This window comes from Simochromis diagramma, unplaced genomic scaffold (genome assembly GCF_900408965.1).
Source record: "Simochromis diagramma unplaced genomic scaffold, fSimDia1.1 OVJJ01000321.1, whole genome shotgun sequence".
Classification (NCBI taxonomy): domain Eukaryota; kingdom Metazoa; phylum Chordata; class Actinopteri; order Cichliformes; family Cichlidae; genus Simochromis; species Simochromis diagramma.
In genome coordinates this window covers 9,827,929-9,850,654 of record NW_024386772.1, presented here as the reverse complement: position 1 = coordinate 9,850,654, position 22,726 = coordinate 9,827,929, and the positions used below count along the sequence as shown (strand labels likewise).

Below are 22,726 nucleotides of genomic sequence, written 5' to 3'. Positions count from 1 at the left end.
AAAGGTTAACTTAACTCTGCCATCACTAATGCTGAACACAAGAAGGGAGAACACAAAGGGAAAAGTGCTGTCCTCATTTCACAGGACGATGTCATGTAGGTATGAATCACGATTATTCTGAAGAAACTATCGTGTTAAAAATTGTATATGTGAATGTGACTTTTTTTAGAATAAAGAATAAATTAAACTCTTTACATTTCATGAAATCATAATGAAAGTGTTTATTGAATTAATACATCATACGTGGACAATTTAACAGTTAGTTCATATTTTATGAACACTGCCAAAAAGTTCCAAAAGAATGTGTCTTATTCAGCACTTTCACCCTGAAAAAAATAATGAAAGGTAAAATTATTCAATACATGTTATCAACATTAAAACAATTCATTCTACATTGTAAATATAGTATCTACACTGTCTTCAATTCACAGAAAATTATTAACATAAAGCTCTTATATCAAACAACTCCATTAAACAACGGTACATTTTTTGTAAAACAAATTACATGAATTACCTTTCCAGCATCACGGCTCTTGGCTCTCAGTTTGTTGACCTGAGATTCAGCAATGTCAGCACGTTCCTGAGCTTCCTCCATCTCATGTTGGACCTTTCTCAGTCTGGACATGTGGGTGTTGGCCTGTTCCTCCTGTTCAGTGCAACAATATGTTTTATTTAAAAACATATCTGATCATATATGAGAGATATCTCAGTTATGAAGCTGTGAATTCCATATGTAAAAATCACAAAACATTTTACTCACAGCCTCCTCAGCCTGTCTCTTGTAAGCCTTGACTTTGAGCTGCAGCTTGTCCACCAGATCCTGAAGTCTGACCAAATTCTTCTTGTCCTCCTCAGTCTGCATAAACAACAAACTGTTACTGACGGCTGAAGAAGAAAGAATTTAGGAACTTAAATGTAATAGATATTTAGGTAAATGTGTAATCACCTGGTAGGTGAGCTCCTTCACTCTCCTCTCATATTTGCGGACTCCTTTAACAGCATCAGCTCCACGTCTCTGCTCAGCTTCAACTTCAGTTTCTAGTTCACGGACCTTTAATGCCATGATAAGTAATCAGCTTTTAATAAATATTAAGAGTAGAAAGAAAATGGGTGGAGATCATGTGATGGCATCAAAGTGTTTATTTAATACTTGAATAATAACTCAAGAATATATGCAGTACATACCCTGGACTCCAGTTTCTGGAGCTGCTTCTTGCCACCCTTCATGGCGAGGTTCTCTGCCTCATCCAGACGGTGCTGCAGGTCCTTGACTGTGACCTCCAGGTTCTTCTTCATCCTCTCCAGGTGAGCACTGGTATCCTGCTCCTTCTTCAGCTCCTCAGCCATCATGGCAGCCTGAAAGTATGGGTGGTGTTGGCATTATTGATCAAGCATGAACAAGAATTTTGAAAAGAAAAGAAGGCTTGTAAAGTACTAACTTACATCAGTGATTGCCTTTTTGGCCTTCTCCTCAGCATTTCTTGCTTCTTGAACTGCATCATCCACCTCACCCTGAACCTGGACAAGGTCAGCCTCCAGCTTCTTCTTGGTGTTCAAAAGACTGGTGTTCTGAATGAAAAAGAAACGGTTTTAATGATGTGATTCTCACTCTCTGATGTCTCAAAGTTCTTGTAAAGTAATGAATACCAACCTGAGAGTGAAGTAGTCCAACACGCTCACTAGCATCAACCAACTCCTGCTCAGCTACTTTGCGTCCTCTCTCTGTCTGCTCCAGAGCAGCTCTCAGCTCCTCAATCTCAGCCACCATTAGACCATTTCTGCGCTCCACCATGGCGACCTGCTCCTTCATGTCTTCCTGTCCTCTGATTGCGTCATCCAGGTGCAGCTGAGCATCCTGATGACAAACAAACAAAAGACATTATCATTGTTTGCTTGGAGGTTAATTAAAAATTCAAACACACACAAATGATCTACCAACTCACCTTGAGCTGTCCTTGGACATTCCTCAGTTGTTTCTGGGCCTCAGCAGCCTGTCTGTTGGCATGGCTCAGCTGAATCTCCATCTCATTCAGGTCCCCCTCCATCTTCTTCTTGACTCTCAGGGCATCATTCCTGCTCCTGACCTCAGCATCAAGAGTGCTCTGCATGGAGTCAATCACCCTCTGGCTGTTCCTCTTGATCTGCTCCATCTCCTCGTCCTTCTCTGCCAGCTTCCTGTCAATCTCACCTTTCACCTGGTTTAGCTCAAGCTGAATACGAAGGATCTTGGCCTCCTCGTGCTCCAGAGTTCCCTTTAAATAAAGGGTTATTTCAACATAAACTGGAGAAGGGATACGTTTATAAATTTAATTACAAACAAAGTACATTTTTATAAAATACATTACCTCAGCTTCCTCCAGAGCTGTCTGAATTTCAGACTTCTCAGTCTCAACAGTCTTCTTGGCCTTTTCCAGCTCATGGATGCTCTTTCCTGTCTCACCAATCTGCTCAGTCAGATCTGAGATCTCCTCTACAGAGCAAACACAGCCAAGAGTTTTAGTACTTGGAGCTGATATATGCAAATGTTTTTGCCACAACAAAAGCTGTAAATGAATATAAACATTAGAATCATATCCATATGATCTATAGCAAGATAAGCATACGCTGCAGGTTCTTGTTCTCTCTCTTCATGGTCTCAAGATGATCCAGAGCCTCTTCATATGAGTTCTTCATCTTGAACAACTCAGTGCTGAGAGAACGAGCCTCCTTTTGGGCTCCTTCCAGCTCTGCCTGGCTCTCCTCATACTTCTGCTTCCATTCTGCCAGGACCTAGATTAATTAAAAATTAATTAATTAAATAATTAGTTGTTGTAATGGGTGTAATTCTCCTTTGATGACAGAGGTTATGTTTAAAACTTTACTTTATCAAAGTTCCTCTGCTTCTTGTCAAGGTTGGCAGCCAGAGAATTAGCTCTCTCCACATCAATCATGAGGTCCTCCACCTCACCCTGCAGCCTCTGCTTGGTCTTCTCCAGTGAGGCACACTTGGAGTTCACAGCCTCAATGGATTCCTCAGCGTCCTGCAGGCGCTGGGCAAGCTTTTTCCTGTTGTTAAAAGAATTCTGTTTTTATTAAGGCTGAATTGGTTGGTTTTAAGTCTGAAAACTAATTTAAACAATGAAAGTATGGTGACTTACTTGGCCTCCTCCAGCTCCTCAGTTCGCTGGATGGCATCAGTCTCATATTTGGATCGCCACTGAGCCACCTCACTGTTGGCCTTGGACATTCCTCGCTGCAGCTCAGCCTTGGCCTCCTGCTCCTCCTCAAACTGCTCTCTGAGCAGATCACAGTCATGACGTGCTGACTGAACAGCATGAGCCAGGGCGTTCTTGGCCTGTTGAAGTGACAGTTGATTTCAGATTTCGATATTTTATTGTTGAAATCAATTTTAAAGTCTAATTGTGAGAGGATAACAAATTTAAGAGGTAAAACATTAGAAAGAAATTAGAGGATTATCTGTCTCAGAGTTACTGAGTGTCTCTGTAACTGATTAAAACTTGTCTCTGTTTTTATTAGTAAGTGCTGAAATTTAAAAGAAGAGAGAAAATATTTCGGACCTTCACTTCCTCCTCAACGTGTCTCTTCAGTTCCTCAATCTGCTGAGTGAAGGCCTGCTTGCCCCTTGTGAGCTGAGAAACAAGAGCTTCTTTCTCCTCAAGCTGGCGAGAATACTCACCTGTAGTTAACACACATGTATTAAGCCCAGTTTGTTCCATTTCACCCACCGATTGGTTGTAGTTTTAGGTACCTGTAAATGACAAATTTCCAGAGACAGACTGTTTCTTTGTTATACATCACTTACCATTCTCTGTTTGAAGTCTCGCCTTCTGGGCATTAATGTCATTCAGCTGACGAACATTCTCATCATTTTTGGCTTTGAGTTCACTTAGTTGATCCTCAAGAGTCCTGCACATTTTCTCCAAGTTGCCCTGTGAAGATTAGCATGTTATTTATAAAAGAGATGTACTGCAATTAATTACATATATAAACACATAAATATATAACTGTTGACAATAATTTGAAAATTACTTTAAATTTAGAATAAGTAACTGTAACTAAAATAATTTTGGTTTATTCATGTTAACAGTTCATGAATACCTGCTTTTAAATGCTCAAACAAAATTTGTACTCTAAAAAAACCCCACACCTTTGCTTTAGCAACAGCCTCCATGTTGCTGGAGAGGTCATCAATCTCCATCTTGTACTCGCTCTTCTCTTTCTCCAGCTTCTGTTTGACACGCTGGAGGTTGTCGATCTGCTCTCCGAGCTCTGCAACAGTGTCAGCCTGCTTCTTACGGAGAGCTGCTGCAGTAGCTTCATGCTGCAGAGTTGATTCCTCAAGATCACGACGCAGTTTCTGGAACTCAGCCTCTCGCTTCTTGTTCATCTCAATCTGAGCAGCTGTTGCTCCACCAGCTTCCTCGAGCCTCTCGCTGATCTCTTCAAGCTCCCTGGAGAGGTCGGCTCTCTGCTTCTCTACCTTAGCCCGAGCTGCCCTCTCAGCCTCAATCTCCTCTTCCAGCTCCTCAATACGAGCCTAGTTTGAAATTATTTGGATTTATTGATTAGAACCTAAATTAAACTAGGTTTTTGAATTATAATGAACAATATTCTTTATGAACACTGGTCGTTAGTGTTACCTGAAGTTCTTTGATCTTCTTCTGAAGTTGAGCACCAAGGGATTGTTCATCTTCAATTTTGCTGAGAAGTTGGCTGATTTCAAAGTCCTTCCTTGGTGTGGAAGAAGAAAGGTTGTACGATCATAGTCCATATAATTATTGCAATGCAGTGTGTGAAAAGAAAATTATTTACAAAAAAAAGCCCTACTTCTTGATTTTCTCATCAGACTGCTGCTTGTCATTCTCCAGATCCATTATGGATTCCTGGGCCAGTTTCAGATCTCCCTCCAGCTTCCTCTTGGCTCTCTCAAGGTCCATGCGGAGCTTCTTCTCTTGCTCCAGTGAACCCTCAAGCTATAAAATCATGTCAGTTGATTCAAGTGGTTGGAAAGACAATGATTCAATACTCTTTCCATTAAAAAGCAATATGATTTTAATTTTCTTACATCATCAACTTGCTGTTCCAGTTTTGTCTTGGCCTTGGTCAGAGTGTTGACTTTGTCCTCCTCTGCCTGGAGATCATCCAGTGTTTGCTGATGGGCCTCTTGTAAGGCTTTCTTCTCCTTGGTTAACTTGGCAATGGCCTCATCCTGAGATGCCATCTCCTCTGTCAGGTTTTTCACCTAAGAATTGTACAGGATGTATTTAAATATAACTTAACAACTATATCTCAGGAAAGAATTAATATATTCAAATTTAGAGGTGTCTTTTTTTAAAAACTAAGATATAGATAAATTGAACCTTGTTTTCTGTGGCATGTTTCTCCTTCTCCACTTTGGCCAAGGTGAGCTCCAAGTCATCGATGTCCTTCTTCAGCTCAGAGCATTCATCCTCCAGCTTCCTCTTCTTAGCAGTCAGCTCAGCATTGATTTCCTCTTCATCCTCCAGTCTCTCACTTGTCTCTTTGAGTTTGGCCTCAAGCTGGATTTTGCTCTTAATGAGCCCCTCACACCTTTCTTCAGCATCGGAGAGATTGTCAACTTCCTATAATACATGTTGAATACACAAGTTAGATTATTTGTGAGTCACATTGTCCTAGTGTTTTCTTGTTGATCGTAATTTTAACTACACTTTTAGCAAATAAATAATCAGAGGATGAGACAAACATGTGGTCCTTTTATATCTACCTTATATACATGAACTATAGGTGTAATATATACTTTTCTCTACTACTTACTGCAGCCACTTGAAGTTGCAGGTCATTCTTCTCCTGCAGCAGGCCGACCATCTTCTCTTCCAGTTCTTTTTTTCTTTGCCAGAGCAGTAGCCAGGTCTGTCTTCATCTTCTCATAGTTCTCTTTCATGTTCTGCAACTCCTTCTCAGTCTCAGCACTCTTCAGAAGAGGCTTGATCTTGAAGTACAGTTTCAGCCATGGCCAGTTCTTGACATTCATGAAAGAACGGATGTTGTACTGGATGGAGAAGATAGATTCTCTAAAAACCAAACATGAGAGTGTTACTTTTAGTGTCGTAGGATCTTAATATGAGGAAGGAAATATAAAAGAGAATACAATAGAGTTTAGTATGATAATGTTACCTCCTCTCCATCATCTTCACAAACTCTTTCCTCATGACGTATCCTCTGCAGAGAGCCTGAGTCATGGTCACCAGCTCAGCCAGTTTCTCATCTCTCATCTCCTCAAGAGTGCCCAGCAGACCAGCTTTGAAGAACACCTATTTAATCATTGAAAACATAAGTACAAGTACAGATGGACAGTGTTTTGTGAATGTCTATTAATATAAGGATGTGTACCTTTGTGTGCCCAAACATGTACTGTGTGTGATCCACATCAATGGAGCCAAGCAGCTTCTCTGAAGCTTTCTTGTTGTCAATGAACTGTCCCTCAGGGATGACACTGGCATTCAACACTTTGTATCTTTAAGAGAAAATCATGTTGTTACTTAGATTTTTCTTTCACCATATTCAAGTTTACTCTTTACAACAACCATGAAACCATTTTTCCTTTCCAATATTGTAATGTGCTGTCACCTCTGCTTGAAGTCACCATAGAGGATTCTGCTGGGGAAACCCTTCCTGCAGATTCTGATGCCCTCCAGTACACCATTACACCTCAGCTGGTGTATGACCAGGGCGTTCTCCATAAGACCTGAGAGTCAGAAATGCATAATGTTTCAAAACTTTCTTCATTTCACTTTGTCATTTTTACAGTTAATATTACTGTGGGGTACCTGGGGTCTTTGTCTCATTGGGAATCAGGCAACGGACAAAGTGAGGATGAGTGCTTCTTAAGTTGGTCATCAGCTTGGCCAGATTCTCCTGTAGATCAGCATCATTAGATAATAGGTTGATACTATTTAAAAATGAGCATTTAATTTTTTTTTTATATATATATATAAATCTATACATACTCTGAAGAGAGCAGACACAGTCTGGAAGGAACCACCCTTCTTCTTACCACCCTTCTTGCCACCAGCAGCCTCTGTTTTCATAAACAGTAAATTTCATTATTGGAATTGAAAAAATATTTTTCACTGTATAATTTTAGCCTGCAGTTTGCACATTGTAGCTATCTGTACTGGACATGGGAGTTTGTGAGCACTTTTTTTTCTTACCTTCAGCTCCAGCATGGGCTGCGTACAGGAAGCACATTAGTTTGTTTGATGACTTCTGGTAGAGCTGAACAACTGAGTCATTCAGTGGGTCCTTGTTCTTGTCCAGCCAGCCAGTGATATTGTAGTCCACTGTACCAGCATAGTGAACCAGGGAGAAGTGTGCCTCAGCCTTGCCTTTTGCAGGCTTTGGCTTCTCAAAGCATTTGGTCTTGCCAAGATGCTGATCGTGCAGCTTGTTCTTGAACGTTGTGTCAGAGGCCTTGGGGAACATGCACTCCTCTTCAAGGATGGAGAAGATGCCCATTGGCTGAGAAAATATCACAAATCATATTAAAATTTCAAGGGAGGTAACATATGCAACCACATGTACATTTCTTCCAGAGCAGCTGTTTACCTTCTCAATAAGCTCAATGCAGGCAGCCAAGTCCATACCAAAGTCAATGAACTCCCAATGAATGCCTTCTTTCTTGTACTCCTCTTGCTCCAGGACAAACATGTGATGGTTGAAAAACTGTTGCAGTTTCTCATTGGTGAAGTTGATGCAGAGTTGCTCCAAGCTGTTGAACTGTAATAGTACAAACATATGTAACTTCATGGCAATAAAGTCTTTAAAGTTTAAGAAATGTGGTGAAATGTTTCAAGTGCTCACATCAAAGATCTCAAACCCAGCGATATCCAGCACTCCAATGAAGAACTGTCTGGGCTGCTTTGTGTCCAGCATCTCATTGATACGGATAACCATCCACAAGAACATTTTCTCATAGATAGATTTGCACAGAGCCGAGACAGCATTGTTGACCTGGCAAACAAGAATTTATAATTATACAAAACCATATGAATGCAGCTATAATGTTTATAATTATAATATGATTAAACAAGTCTCCCTTTTTTAAATTACCTGTGGGACAGTCTGACCTTTGGTCACCATCTCATTGCCAACCTTGACTCTTGGGTAGCACAAAGCTTTCAGCATATCAGCCGAGTTCAGGCCCAATAGGTACGCAATCTTGTCAGCCACTGTTGGATTAAACAGTATATCATACCCAATAGATACACTTCAGTTATTTGTTCATTATACAAAATTTTCACAATAAAAATCATATTATTTTGTCAATTACCCTCAGTGCCATCAGGTTCAGCCTGCTCCTCACGCTGCTTTTGCTTAAATTTCATGTTGCCATGATGCATCACAGCACCAGTCAGCTTGTAGATGCTTAACTTCTCTTCAGCAGTAAAGCCCAAGATGTCAATAGCAGTCTGTACGACACAAGAATGAAAGCAACAATTTTTTATTTATTTTTTTTAAAAACACTTCATTTATAGTTAAGTATACAAATCCAAAGACAAATGCAATTTTACATCTGTTGCAATGAACTCCTCCACATCATTGATGCTCTTCACTGTGATTTCACCCTGACTGACCATTGGGTAGTCATATGGGTTGGTTGTGATCAGAAGACCCTCTGTAAAATGCAATACCGAAAATCAGTGAGGTTTTCTTAGTATATTGTTTGCAATCTTTTCAAACATGAAATGGTAAGCAAAGCCTTCAGCCTTTATATTCAGGAGAAAGACATGTTTGTTACTTTGAAGATTATGCTTAAAAATTCATCTTTAAATTAGCTTATGGTTAAGAATGGATCAGGTCAGAGTAAAACATCCCCTAGTTGTGTACCCCTCTCTGAGCCTGGGTTTGGAGAGTTTTGGTTTTCTTGTTAAAATGCAATTCTTCTATTCCACCATTGCCAGGTGTCGGCTCATAGGCAATTCTCATCATGGGTTGGGGTTTTCTCTTTTATACTACAGGGTTTATACATTACCATATAATATCTGATATTGTGCAAAAATTAACTTGTATTTTAATACTATAATTAAATAATTAATTAGTTAATATTGATTAATTATAATTAATACACTATATTTTAATAGTACAATTAATAGTCATTATATACTGGTATACAACATTTAAAAATATTGTTGTTGTTATATGAACTGTCCATATATAGTTGAATTCAATTCAATCAAAGTTAGTTAGTGTCATAAATAATTAAAGTTGTCATACCCAGGAGCTCAGGCTTGTGGCCAGTCATCAGCTGATAGAAGATATGGTAGCTTCTCTCAGCAGACAACTGGAAGGTGACACGGGATTTTTCCAACAGATCTAAGAACAACAAATTCAGTTGGAGAGTGTAGACATGTCATGTAGACATAAGGCATGACAGACTAACATTTCATGTCAAGCCTACCATTTTCATAGTTTATCAAAAGATAGTCATGGGAGTGATTTCAATTCTGTTACTTTACTTATTACATAATTTACTAATTATGTACCCCAGTCTTTTTTTTTTTTTTGATGTACTGCATTGAACTAAATATATAAATATAAAATAAATTGAATTGAGTAGTTAAGAAACATTTCTAGCACAGATAAGTACAATGTAGACTGGTTCAAACTTACATGTTTCAATATCAGCTGAAGACAGCTTGCCAGTAGTACCGAAGTGAATCCTGATGAATTTACCCTAGAGTGGAAAATCTTTATTAGCATTGTCTTTTCTGAAAGCAAATAGTAAATATCTGACTTACTTTAACTCACTCTTAATTACTTACAAAACGAGAGGAGTTGTCATTCCTCACAGTCTTGGCATTACCATAGGCCTCCAACAGAGGGTTGGCAGCAACAATCTGATCCTCAAGAGAGCCCTGCAAGAATATATTGTGTTTATGTGAGCTGAAGTTTCTATTTTATTTTTCTGTTGCAAGTAGCTTGATACTAAATAAAGAATCTACCTGCATTTTGCCAGGTGTTGGCTCAGCCTTCTTACCACCAAGAGCTGCAATTGTTGCAAAGTACTGGATGACACGTTTGGTGTTGACAGTCTTTCCTGCACCAGATTCTCCGCTGGGGTTTATGGGACACATTGTTAAATTTCAGCTTCAGTATCTTAAAGTTTTGTATAGATTTTACACACAGATTTGTAATATACTCACGTAATCAGGACAGACTGGTTCTCACGATCTAAAATAAAAGCATACAAACTTCATGAATCCTGCTTTCATCATTTCTTTAATAATTATAAGGTTAATTAATAAAGTGCTAAGAAACTATTTATTTGCAAGGATTAATGACAACTTCAATAAACTGAAATTTAAGGTAATGTCTATAATTTATATTAAAACGTATTAACAGTAAATTGAGCTTACCAGTAAGCATGAACTGATAGGCATTGTCAGAGATGGAGAAGATGTGGGGTGGAGCCTCAATCCTCTTCTTTCCTCTGTATGCTCCTACACATGTAGCATCATATACAGGAAGCCACTTGTAGGGATTGACGACAACGCAGAACAACCCAGAGTAGGTCTGTATCATAGACAATAAATATCATTTAAACATTTACAGATCAGCATGATACTTTCATTTTACACACAGCAAACATAGGAAAGTGAAAACTTACGTAGATCATCCATGATGCATAACGCTCTTTGAGGTTAAACAACACAGATGGCTCATTAAGGTGGGTCATCATGGCCATGTCCTCCATCTTATCAAACTTTGGAGGGTTTCTAGGGTAGATTTCATCTTCCTTTACAGTGACCGTCTGAATAGAAAATGTAAATCAGCCTCAACTTTTACAATTACACAGTGCATATTAAACACATGAATGAAGTACATAGATTATTCATCTACCTTTCCTCCATCTGTCTCAACAGTGGCTTTACCACCCTCCTTCTTGGTAAGTTTGCCCTTGACATACATCTCATCAGGAACAGTCACAAAGAAGGCCGTCTTGGCATCAAATGGAGCAGTCTGGGCTTCAATCCTCTCCCTCTCTGGCTTGCGGAGGTAAATGGCCGCCGCGCCATACTGCTCCATCTCCGCGTCAGTGCTCATGGTGGCACTTTAATCAAGACTGAAAATATGATCGATTGAAAAATAAATCATATGTTTGTTATGCAACCCACAATTAATCTCCATTGTTTTGGTTTTATGGAATTTACCTCAGCTGATGCAAACAGAAATTCCTTGGTATCCTGTGATCCTGTGTATGTCAAGGCACTATAAAATAAGGTTAAAGGTAGATTCATGCACTTTTTATATTGACTTGATTTTGTAAAAGACTTTAAGAATACATTTAAAAACAAAATGTTTACAAAAATGTATCAGTGTGTAAAATAATTTAAGTAACTGATTTCTAAAACATATAATCTATTAACTCACAGCAGAGACATGGCAGAGGAAAATGTTGACTCTACTCACCTGCCTTAGAAGCCTTTCAGTTAGAGCAAACACTCAGAGCTGCTGCTTTTATACACATCGGATCTGCTTCCTCAGCATTTGCAGCTCACTAAGTTTGGTCACGATTCTCTGACACCTTGCTGATAGATATGGTCAAAAATAAGCTAATTATCATGCGTCATTTTCTACACATCAAATTACCATTTTACAGAGGATTTTAATAATAATACGTACAATAATAAATGTATATACATTTAATTTCTTTATTTTATTAAAGAACAAATTATATGTAATAATAATGGCAGATTAATTACATTATACTTAAATGGCATCAACTCAAATCTTTCTTTTATTAAAACTATTTTTACAATCAATATAATTATGGTTCTTATTTAAAAAAAAAAAAAGTATTCCAATGTCATTTGGTTCATATTTCACTGAAAGTATATAAATTGCATTTTTAGGAGATCAGTAATGCCCACAAAATGTCTAAAGCAAATTATAATACTGTATTGCATGGCTTGTAGATTATTTATTCAAATAAATCTTGAAGGGAAACAGATATTAAGTTCACATAGCTTATACTAAGCACATGCGTGTCCTGTTAATGTAATATCACAGCCAGTAATGGATTTAAATTTGGAGAAGTCTTGAAATGTCACTGGTGTTCTGTTACAGAGCATAGAAATCTCAGACATCTGAAATAAAATTCATGGTAAGACTTTCTGTTTATGCCAGACAGGTGTTGTATATCTCCTGGGAAATACATAGGTTTTAATTTTTGATGTATTGAGTGAGTGCTAAATGATTTTCAGAAGAGAAACCCTGTGGTTAACTTTCATTTCCAAGTTTTGCATGGAGTTGGCTTAATATTTGCCATCTTACCAGCAGCTTACCAGCTTATTTGAAAATAAATCCAGCAAAGGGAAGCGATTTGTGTTTGGCACAAGAGAAAGATATATTTATAGGACACATTTAGAAATGATATTAACACCATAACCCAACTTAAGCTTAATCTTAATTTATGTATTTATGTACTTTCTTTCTCTCTTTTTATTGTTTAATATTCATATTTAATTTGCTAAAAAGTATGGAGTTATAGATAAGGGATAAAGTACAAGATGTTGTGCATTTTAACTATAACTCTTGGAATCAGGCAGCAGAGCAAAAAAAAAAAAAAAAAAAAGAAATTGCAGAGTAGACACATGTGATTAAGGAGGAGCAAAAACAAAACAGGAAAACAACTGACTTCATCTGCTTCCTTTTAGCCCTGGCATTACAGAAGAGCATGACTCCCTTCCGAACCATTGTATAAATGATCACTTTGCTATCACTTGCTACCCATACAGGCACTAATATTTATGTAATATATATTTGATTGAACCCCGACCACCCCAAATAAAAAAAAATTGTAGGCAAACTTTGTCAGATACTGACCATAAAAAATCATCATGGTTAGATTTATAAATGAATTTAAATACACTAAATACAATACAGAGATAGAGTTAAAATAATTATTGTGAGTTTGAGAAGGGAGAGGAATAGCAAGGAGTGAAGTCAAGGTTTTGCTGAACCATCTTAACTCCTTCCCTTAACTCTTTGCTTCCATGATAATTCTTAAATTTGCTGGTCATAATGTAATGCTATATGGTTCTTTTACAACAAAAGACAAAAGATTGTAGGTTTTCTTTTCTTATCAAAGAACAGTAAGTACAGATGATGTAGTTCCTGTATGTTATGCAACCCTTCATAGAATCATGCTTTTTCAGCAGGATTAAACAACAAACATCCATGAGTGCATCAGGAAGATGGCCACAACTAATAGTGTACTTAGTGAATACGTCAGGCAGTTGAAACCCAAAAAAGAAGAGGAACAAGAACAGGAACCACCATGGAAGGATGGCGCCTGCCTTCTACCTTTGTTAGAAGAATTGGCTGATATCAAGAAATCCTACCAATGGCTGGACATAACTGGACTGAAATATAGCACAGAGGCACTAATCATAGCAGCACAGGAACAAGCTCCTGGCACAAGAGTCATAGAGACCACACTAAAGGGTGGGTCAGAACCCCAGTCAAACTGAATCGCTGGTCGCCTGTCATCCCAGATAGTTGCAGTAAATGTTTAGACGAGAAGGGCACTCTGTTTCACTGTGTATGGAGCTGTCCAAAATTACAGCAGTACTGGAAATCAATCACGCAAACTTTATCTAAGATTGTTGGAGTAAATATACCTGTTGAAGCAAAAATGTGTGTGTTGGGTATATACCCAAAGAATTGTGACTTTAGCACCAGACAGCTAGAGTTAATTGACTTTGGACTCCTGCAAGCTAGGTGGTTAATATCTTTGTATTGGAAGAAAATGGATGTACCCTCAAGTCATATGTGGGTGAAGGAGATGGCATCATGTATTGTATGGGAACGACTTACTTATATTGTCAGAGGAAAGGGAGTAGATTTTGAAGAAATATGGTTACTTTTAACTGAGTTTCTGAGACATTATGAAGGGAATTAATTTAGAAAATGATACTTGGTGCTGAGTTTTTTGTTTTGTATGTTTGTTTTGTTTTTTTGGGGTTTTTTTTGGGGGGGGGGGGTTGTGTGTGTGTAGGGGGGGGGTTGTTTGGTTGGTTTTTTTTGTTTGTTTTTTTTGTTTTTTGTCTGTTTCTTTGTTTTTGTTGTTTTTATTTTTCGTTCGCATCTTGCTTTGTTTGTTTTACCCATGCTGTGCATGGGTTTTGTTTTATTTTATTATTATTATTATTATTATTATTTTATTATTATTATTATCATTGTTTCTTTTAATTTGTATTTGTTTATTTTGGGGACTATGTTCTTTAATGCTTGTTCTGTAATATAAAACTCAATAAACATACTGTTTAAAAAATAAGGGGGTGGGTCAGAGAGGGTCTGCCACACAAAGCAAGACCACAGGTACAGGCTGTGCAAAGATGCCTCTGAGACAATCCAGCACATAACAGCAGGGTGCAAGATGCTATCAGACAGGGCATACATGAAACGCCATAACCAAGTGGTTGGCATAACATACAGGAACATCTGTGCCAAGTATGGCCTGGAAGTCATGAAGACAAAATGGGACACAACCGCTAGGGTTGTTGAGAATTAGATAAAAAAAAAAAAAAAAAAAATTATTTTTTTTTGCCTGTCCCATTTGGTTCTTTAGCCGTCAGAATTGTTGTCTAAAGACCAACAAGGATACCCAATGGATTTCCTTTGCCAAATGGATCATCACGGCCTTGCCGTATTGGTCCATTTGATCGACCTTTGTTGTTATTATTTATTTTATTATATTTTCAGTTGTTACAGATGGGACAGACATGACTGAGGGATAGGAAAGGGAGAAAGAAAGATAAAGGAAAAGAAAAACAAAAGGGAAGAGGGACAGTGAGAGAGGGCACTTAAAAAGAGAAAGAAGAGGGAAAAAAAGAAAAAAAAATCTCCTGGATCACCTGTTGAGAGAAAAAGAAGAGAAAACAAGCAAAAAACAACAACAACAGAGCAACATACTAAACACAACACCATCACATTAATCTAGCTAAGTGTAAACAGCAGTAAATACGAAATGTTGAATGTTGTTGTGTAGCAAGCAGGACCGACAGCGCACATTGTGCTTGGAAATAGCAGCCAATAAAGGTGTAGTTTATGTCTATGAACAGTGGACACCCGTGTGCACCTATTACAAGGTCTCCCCATGTAATAGCCCTGTCCCCCAAGGCATGAAGCAGGCATGGAGGAGATCCAGGCCCCAGACATCCAGAGGCCCCAGAGTGCGAGAGCCCAAGGAGGACCACCGGAGGGGCAGCTAAACATTTTCTAACCCCATATCGTCTACCACTGATAGTGGTCTACAGTCCAGAGCAATCCATTTTGTGAGAGAATTTGTAAGATGGTCCGATGTTGACTTACTAATTTTGGTCCTGAAGTCAGTCATTTCATCAAGTTTGGTCTGCCAACACCTTTTGTTGGTACTCGAATTGCTAGTGCTAACAGCTCCAACAGTTTCTATGATTGCTGCAACATGTTTTGCATTTAGATGGTACCGTAAGGTGCTACAGTGCTCAAAACTACGCTTTTATCAAGACTTCCGTCGGGCAGTCTCTTGAAATTAAATTTGCCTCTGATCAGAATCTTGTGATCTTGTGATTCTTCTATTTTAGTAGCTGTGTTCATCAGTGTAATCGGTATACCAGGAAATCATGCATTAACAAATGTTCCCCTTTGCTTCGAATGCAAAGTGTGATTAAATGTGTTAATTTTTTTTATGCATTTTCAAATAAATTAAGTGCAATTAACGCATTATATGTCCACCCCTACACACCAAAAAAATTCCAATTGGTGGTTTGACTCCTCACCAGAGTGGGTAAGAGAACAGGGCACTGTTGAAATGTTACTATGCAAGTAACCCGAGAGGAAGGGGTTGCTAGAGATCGACAAGGTAATACCACACAACTGCTACGGCAAGGGGCAGCCAGGTCATGAGGGAGATATCATCACCCCCTAAGTATGGTGGAAGAAGGAATGTTGAGTGCAAGAGCAGCCTCTGTTGCCGGTTACCAAGACTACGTGAGGTACCCTCTGAAGGTCTAAGATGTGAATGCAGCACTACGTACAATCCCTACTCTGACCATCATTGAAACCAACCCTCTGATCTACACCACAGCAGCAGCAATCAGATGCTTGACTACAAGATGAGTATGAGCAGTATTAACAGTACTAACCCTAACCCATCCACAGGGGTGAGAGGAGAATTATACAATGTTACAGCCCCTGGCCTTAAAGAAGAAGTGAGGCAGACCAATTAGCAACTGATTGGTCACACCTGCACCTTTAAAAGGCTGAGGAACAGTGTGCAGTTGCCCCGTATTGCTTTTGTCTTTGAGTTTTCTTTGTGGAAGCCTGACTCAATTGTGAGATTTACTTATATAATGTTAGTTTTACTGAAGCCTGAAAGGTTAATTTTGATCTCTACTGTTTGAAACCTGAAGTGAAAGCCGTTTGGGTTTTGCTCCTCCCCTGTGTTTTGTTTTATTTGTTTTTCTGTTAGTCAGTTTAGTTAGAAAGTCTTTCTAACTATTATTATTATTCTAACTATTATTTTCTTTTAAGTAGTTAGACACACACGCTTTACTAGAAAAGTGGTTTGGTATTGGTTGTTTGTTGGTTTGGTAATATAACAGCCTTTTAATCTTACCATCATGACACTATCTTTTATGTTACCTTCTCTGACCTCTAGGACTCCTAACATAAGTGGGGGGTCGTCCAGGAGACACAAACAGGGTCCCTGTGTCTGGAACTGAAAATGTTTTTGGCTTAGGGTAGTCTTTTCATTAGTGTTCAAGTGCTATGTTGGCTATATTTTGTTTGGCATGCTTTTTAGCGGCTCCGTCTTTTGAACATCTTAATAATTGCCACGAGTGGGATTTGCTGCACATTGTGGACCACTTTAAGTTGCAGGTCCTAACACCAGTCCTTAAAAATGATTTAAAAGCTCTAGTAGTAGCCAAGTTGATGGAAGCTGGTTTGATTCAAGCACCTGATCTGCCTGAGGATTCTATTGTGCCAAGCCAAGCTGCCTTGTTTCAAGAGGACGATAAAGATGGTCACAGTGTGGATGGTGAGGTGGATGAGTGGGGGAAGACAGCTTGTACACTCCCTAGCTATGATCCACTGTCTTCTAGGACTTCAAAAGGCCAAGATGGAGCTTGGCTAAAAGTGTTGTTATGTCTCCATTTGGAGGCTGAAGAAAATGGCCAGGCCAGGCGAGCTCAGCTGGAGCTTGAAATTAGGTGGCTGGAGATAGAGGCAGACAAAGCAGTAAAGCTGCGCAAGCTTGAGATGGAGTCCCAGCCTCTGCTGACTCTGTGGGTTCTACCCCCATGTCTGCTACAGCATTTGATGTCAGCAACCTAGTGCCAGGTTTTAGAGAAGCTGAAGTTGACTCATATTTTGCAGCATTTGAATGCATTGCTGGTGCTTTGCAGTGGCCTAGTGATATTTGGCTCCTTTTGTTCAGTGCAAACTTTCTGGTAAAGCTCAAATGGCGGTGGCCATTCTTCCTTTAAAAGACAGTCTAAATTATCAGTGTTAAAGTAGATGTCTTGCAGGCTTATGAGTTGGTCCCTGAAGCTTATAGACAGAAGTTTCGACAACAGAGGAAACCTTGTGATCAAACTTATTTGGGATTTGCCAGAGAGAAGGGAATCATCTTTGATAAGTGGTGTCTTGCATCAAAAGCCAATGATTATGACTCCCTATGTGAATTAATGCTTCTGGAAGACTTTGAAAACTGCATCCCTGAGCATGTTGTTTTGTATTTGAATAAACAGAAGGTGGCCAAGCTTGAAAAACACAGTCAAATTTCCAACAGAGTCCCGCAATGAGGTCCTTGGTTGTGGTGATAAGATTCCTGACCCTTGTTTCGAACCTTTCATTTTTCATGGATTGGTGTCACTGACATCTGATCCCCCTGATCGGAAACCAGTAAGTATTTTGGGACACTGGAGGATCCCAGATTGTCATTCTCTCTAGCGTCATACCTTTTTCAGCAGAGAGTACCTGTGGTTTCAACTCTGTTCTGCATGGGATAGAGCTGGGCTACGTTCCCAGGCCAGTTCACAAAGTCTATATAAAATCAGACATAGTTACAGGATTTTTCCCTGTTGCCATTTTCCCTGCCTTACCAATAGATGGTGTGGCCATGTTAATGGGGAATGACATTGCTGGAAGTTTAGTACTTCCATGTCTGGAGGTTTTAGACAATCTCCTAAATCAGAAGACCACAGACTTCTTCAGACTTCCTTCCAGATTTCCTAATTTTCAGAGGAGGGTAAACTTTAAACTGAGGAATACAATGTTTTGTTACTTCTAGATAAGGTAGAGCCAGAGGAGCCTCAGGGGCCTTGAAGAACACATCGCTCCCCCTGACCAGAAAACACTTGTTCTCAGCCCTACAAGCTGACGAAACATTACAAAGCTGTTTCAATCGTGTGGTAAGTGCTGATTAACCCAATAAAGACCAACAAGCCTATATTGTAAAACAAGATGTTTTAATGCATCAGTGGTCTCCATCAGTTGCAGAAAGTGCAGTTAAACAGATTGTTATGCCAACCATATATAGACATAAAGTCTTGTCCCTGGCTCATGCCAGTGGTCTGGAAGTGTGTCACAAAAACGTACTGGGTTTGATTAAAGCATTTTTTTTTAGCCTGGTATGAAGCATGATGTTTCAAAGTTTTGTCAATTTGGTTTACCATACTGCTGGTAAACCAAATCAGGGGATACACTTAGCTCCATTATGTCCTATTCCTGTAGTGGATCAGCCATTTGAACATGACCATGTCATAGTAGACTGTGTTGGACCACTACTGAGAGCAAAGTCTGGAAATCAATATCTGCTTACCATCATGTGTGCTGCTCTACGTTTCCCTGAGGCACTCTGCAGTCTATTTAGACTTACAGGCCAGTGGACACTCTTTCAAATGCAGCAGTTAACTCAGATGACAAATCTGTGAAGGTAAAAAGATATCTAGGAAAGAGGGTATTGGATTTTTTTAGCCAGATTGTTTAAGAGTGTTGATGGAGAAGTATAGAGAATGTCAGAAAGGGCTGGACTGTGTCTGGAGTAAGCATATTATAGAATGCCAAGAGAGTGGGATCCTTGTTTGCAAAGGTGATGGACAGGCTGACAGATTAAGTCAGGCAGAAGTCTCCATAGACCAGGGGTCGGCAACCTGCGGCTCCTTATAGTGCGGCTCCGTGTAGTTTGGGAAAATAAATTAGAAGTATTTAGCTGAAGTGTATTTTATTTATGTTAGTTCTTTTTTAACTTGTAGTTCTAAATTGGAAGATTATTGTGATATTGAAATATAAAAATACAATTATATTCTTTTATTTTTTCATCGCTCAAAATAATTGTCACACTCACAGAAGCCGGTGTACCCGCCAAAACGCCATGCATTTATCAAGACTTTCAACCCCAGGTAGGCCAATTATGGACCTTCGGATCCATGTTATGTCAGCAGCTGTTCTCTACCATGAACTATGTTAAAAACAAACACTGCTCACGCCTCACAGATGAAAGCTTACAGTCCTGCGTAAAGATGAAAGTGACTACAGCCCCGATTTGCAGACGCTGTGCGCAGAGGTTCAGGAGCAGAAGTTCCATTGTAAAGATACCACGGCAGACCTGACGATGTTTGCGTGAAGATGCTTTTCAGCATCTCTTTATTGACCACTTTTCACACACGGTTGCTGTATGCATACAGCCGGCTGTAGCTTTTCAGCTCACAGCCCGACACACACCAACACAACAGCATAGATAGCACAGATGTTAAGGCGGCGAGGCGTGATTGCGGGTGCTGCTCAGGTGTGTCCCCTCCCCTGCAGCGGCGTTGCAGACCGCACCCGACCACACACATTAACCTGGTAAAATACATATTTAGGCAGAATTTTGCAAATATCAATTTTTCATCTTTTAGCAGCATAGTGCTTTTTTTCCCAATTATTTTTTAAAAGTCAGGTCAAGGCTCCAAAAGCCCAAAGGCTGGCGGTTCACAACAGTTTTTGTTTGCTACATGGATCATTTTAGTTCAGCGTCTTTCCTTTTGTTATATTTCTTTAAGAGTTCAAAATGTGTTAATTACATAAATAAAATGTAATTTTCTCTGTAGCACTTCTTTGATTTCATAAGCAACACACCTTAGTTGTTCACACAAAGCATAAAGGTAAAAAACAATATATACAGTGTTATCTTAATTTTAGATGTCAAAATGTATTTGCAGCTCCCAGTGTTTTCTTTTGCGTGGAAACCGGGTCCAAATGGCTCTTTGGATGTGAAAGGTTGCTGACCCCTGCCATAGACTATGATGTTGGTAGATGACTGTTTGATCTGTAGTGAAAAAATAGGAAGTGGATGGAAGAGAACCTGGAGAGTTGGAAGTACACTAAAAAGAAATATAAAATTTAGTAGAACCAACCAACCAACCAACCAACCAACCAACCTAACTAACTAACTAACTAACTAACTAACTAACAAAACGTGTGAATGAGAAGAAGACAGATGTAACAGTCTTTGGGCCTTTGAATGTTAATTTATCTGTAGTCCAGTCTCTATGTCAAGTATTCCAGTCTAGGTTCAGTATGTGTTGTTTTATCCTATTTCTGTTGTATCCTATGAATATATTGTCTGCGTGTCCCTCTGTTTTTTGTCATGTTTTATCTATCTAGGGTAGTTAGATAGATAGATAGATAGATAGATACATAGATAGATACATAGATAGATAGATAGATAGATAGATAGATAGATAGATAGATAGATAGATAGATAGATAGATACATAGATAGATAGATAGATAGATAGATAGATAGATAGAGATTTCTTCTGAGCATGAGATGTGCCGTGGGGGAGATATCAGATTTTATTAGGGGCCTGTATAATTCATTTGATGACTGCCCATTTTCAGTTTAGGTAAGCTCTACTGCATGATTAAAAATAGAAAGCCACCAGCATGCCACAGCAGCCAGTGTGTTTGTGGAGCAGACCCAAATACAGACACCGGGGAGAAGCACAGCAAGTGTGGCCTTATGTGTCAGTAAGCATAAACAGATGTCAGAGACCTCTGGAATATATATAAAGTTGACCATGTGCCTGTGCAGTTGGCTGATTTAATCAGTAATGTGTGGCTTGTGTTTTAATCACATTCTCATGCTTTGGTTTTATGTGTGAAGGACATAGTGTATTGTGAATTTGCCAATTTAGAATGTATTGCTCATACTGTAAGTGTTTGAAGAAACCCTTGGGAAATATGCAATATGTAGCTTTTTTTTTGTGTTGCAGTAATAAGAGAAATTTGTGTTTACTTTCTGTAATGCTTATTCTTCGTGAAAGCTCAACAACACTTCTTTTGAAAGGCAATGTAGTATGGCATGACAATCTTACTGACAGTTGTCAAAACAAATTAGTGAATTAGAGAGAATTAACTGTATAAACGGAGGCTATATTAGGTTTATAACAGTATTATATCAGTGGCATAGCTTTGTGTCCACACTTGAACTGCCTCAAAATTAAACTATAAAATGCTAACTACAGATTTCAGTCTGTCTTTTTTATGTACGTTTCTCAAAAGTTATTGTAACTGTGGGGTCTTATTTTGACACTTCTACCTAATGTCCTTATCAAAGTTTGGTAATAACATACATTTGGACCTTTTATTATCAGCCTTTATATACTGCTGTATCTCAAGGAATATTTTTATAACTGTAAATAGATAGAATTAAGAAGTCAAAATCAGGCATCTTCAGTTTAATTTGAAGATGCCTGATTGAATTTGTGCTAATATGAACCTCGTTTTTTAAAAATATTAATCTAACCATGCCATGACTAATGCTGAAAGCTAGGGAGAACACTAAGAAGAAGCACTGTCCCCATATGAAAGGACAATGTCCTGTAGCTATAAATCATAAATCATCAATTCTGAAGAAACTACTGTGTTGAACATTGTATTTTCCAATTGAACTTTTACAGAATGCAGAGTAAATGATACTGAATAAATATCATTAAATCATAGTCAAAGAGTTTATTAAATCAGTACATCATAAGAAGTCAATTCAACAGGTAGTTCATATTTTATGAATGCCGTCAAAAAGTTTCAGAGGATGTCCATTATTCAGCACTTTCGCCCTGGAAGAAAGAAGAAATAAAAAAGACTTATTCAACATATATTAAAAACGTTTGTAGAATTTGTCTCATCTCAATTTATATAGCTGGATTGAAATTTACACAGGGCATAAAAATATCTACACTGTCTTCTACTTTCAATCCACATTAAATTATTAATGTATAGAACTTCTATCAAACAACTCTATTAAACAAAGCGAAGTTATCTGTAAAAAAAATAATAACATGAATTACCTTTCCAGCATCACAGCTCTTGGCTCTCAGTTTGTTGACCTGAGATTCAGCAATGTCAGCACGCTCCTGAGCTTCCTCCATCTCATGCTGGACCTTTCTCAGTCTGGACATGTGGGTGTTGGCCTGTTCTTCCTGTACAGTGTGACAATATGTTGTTGTTGTTTTTTAAAATATCTGGTCATATATGCTAAATATATGTCATTTATAAAGTTATGCATTCCATATATAAAATCACAAAACATTTTACTCACAGCCTCCTCAGCCTGTCTCTTGTAAGCCTTGACTTTGAACTGCAGCTTGTCCACCAGATCCTGAAGTCTCACCACATTCTTCTTGTCCTCCTCAGTCTGCATAGATAACAAACTG

At 38.6% G+C, this 22,726-nt stretch overlaps 1 pseudogene; it reads right to left on the bottom strand.

Annotated features, from left to right (window-relative positions):
• Positions 1–201: 201 nt before the first annotated feature.
• LOC120738550 lies at positions 202–11,478 on the bottom strand (annotated as a pseudogene).
• Between the last annotated feature and the right edge of the window lie 11,248 nt (positions 11,479–22,726).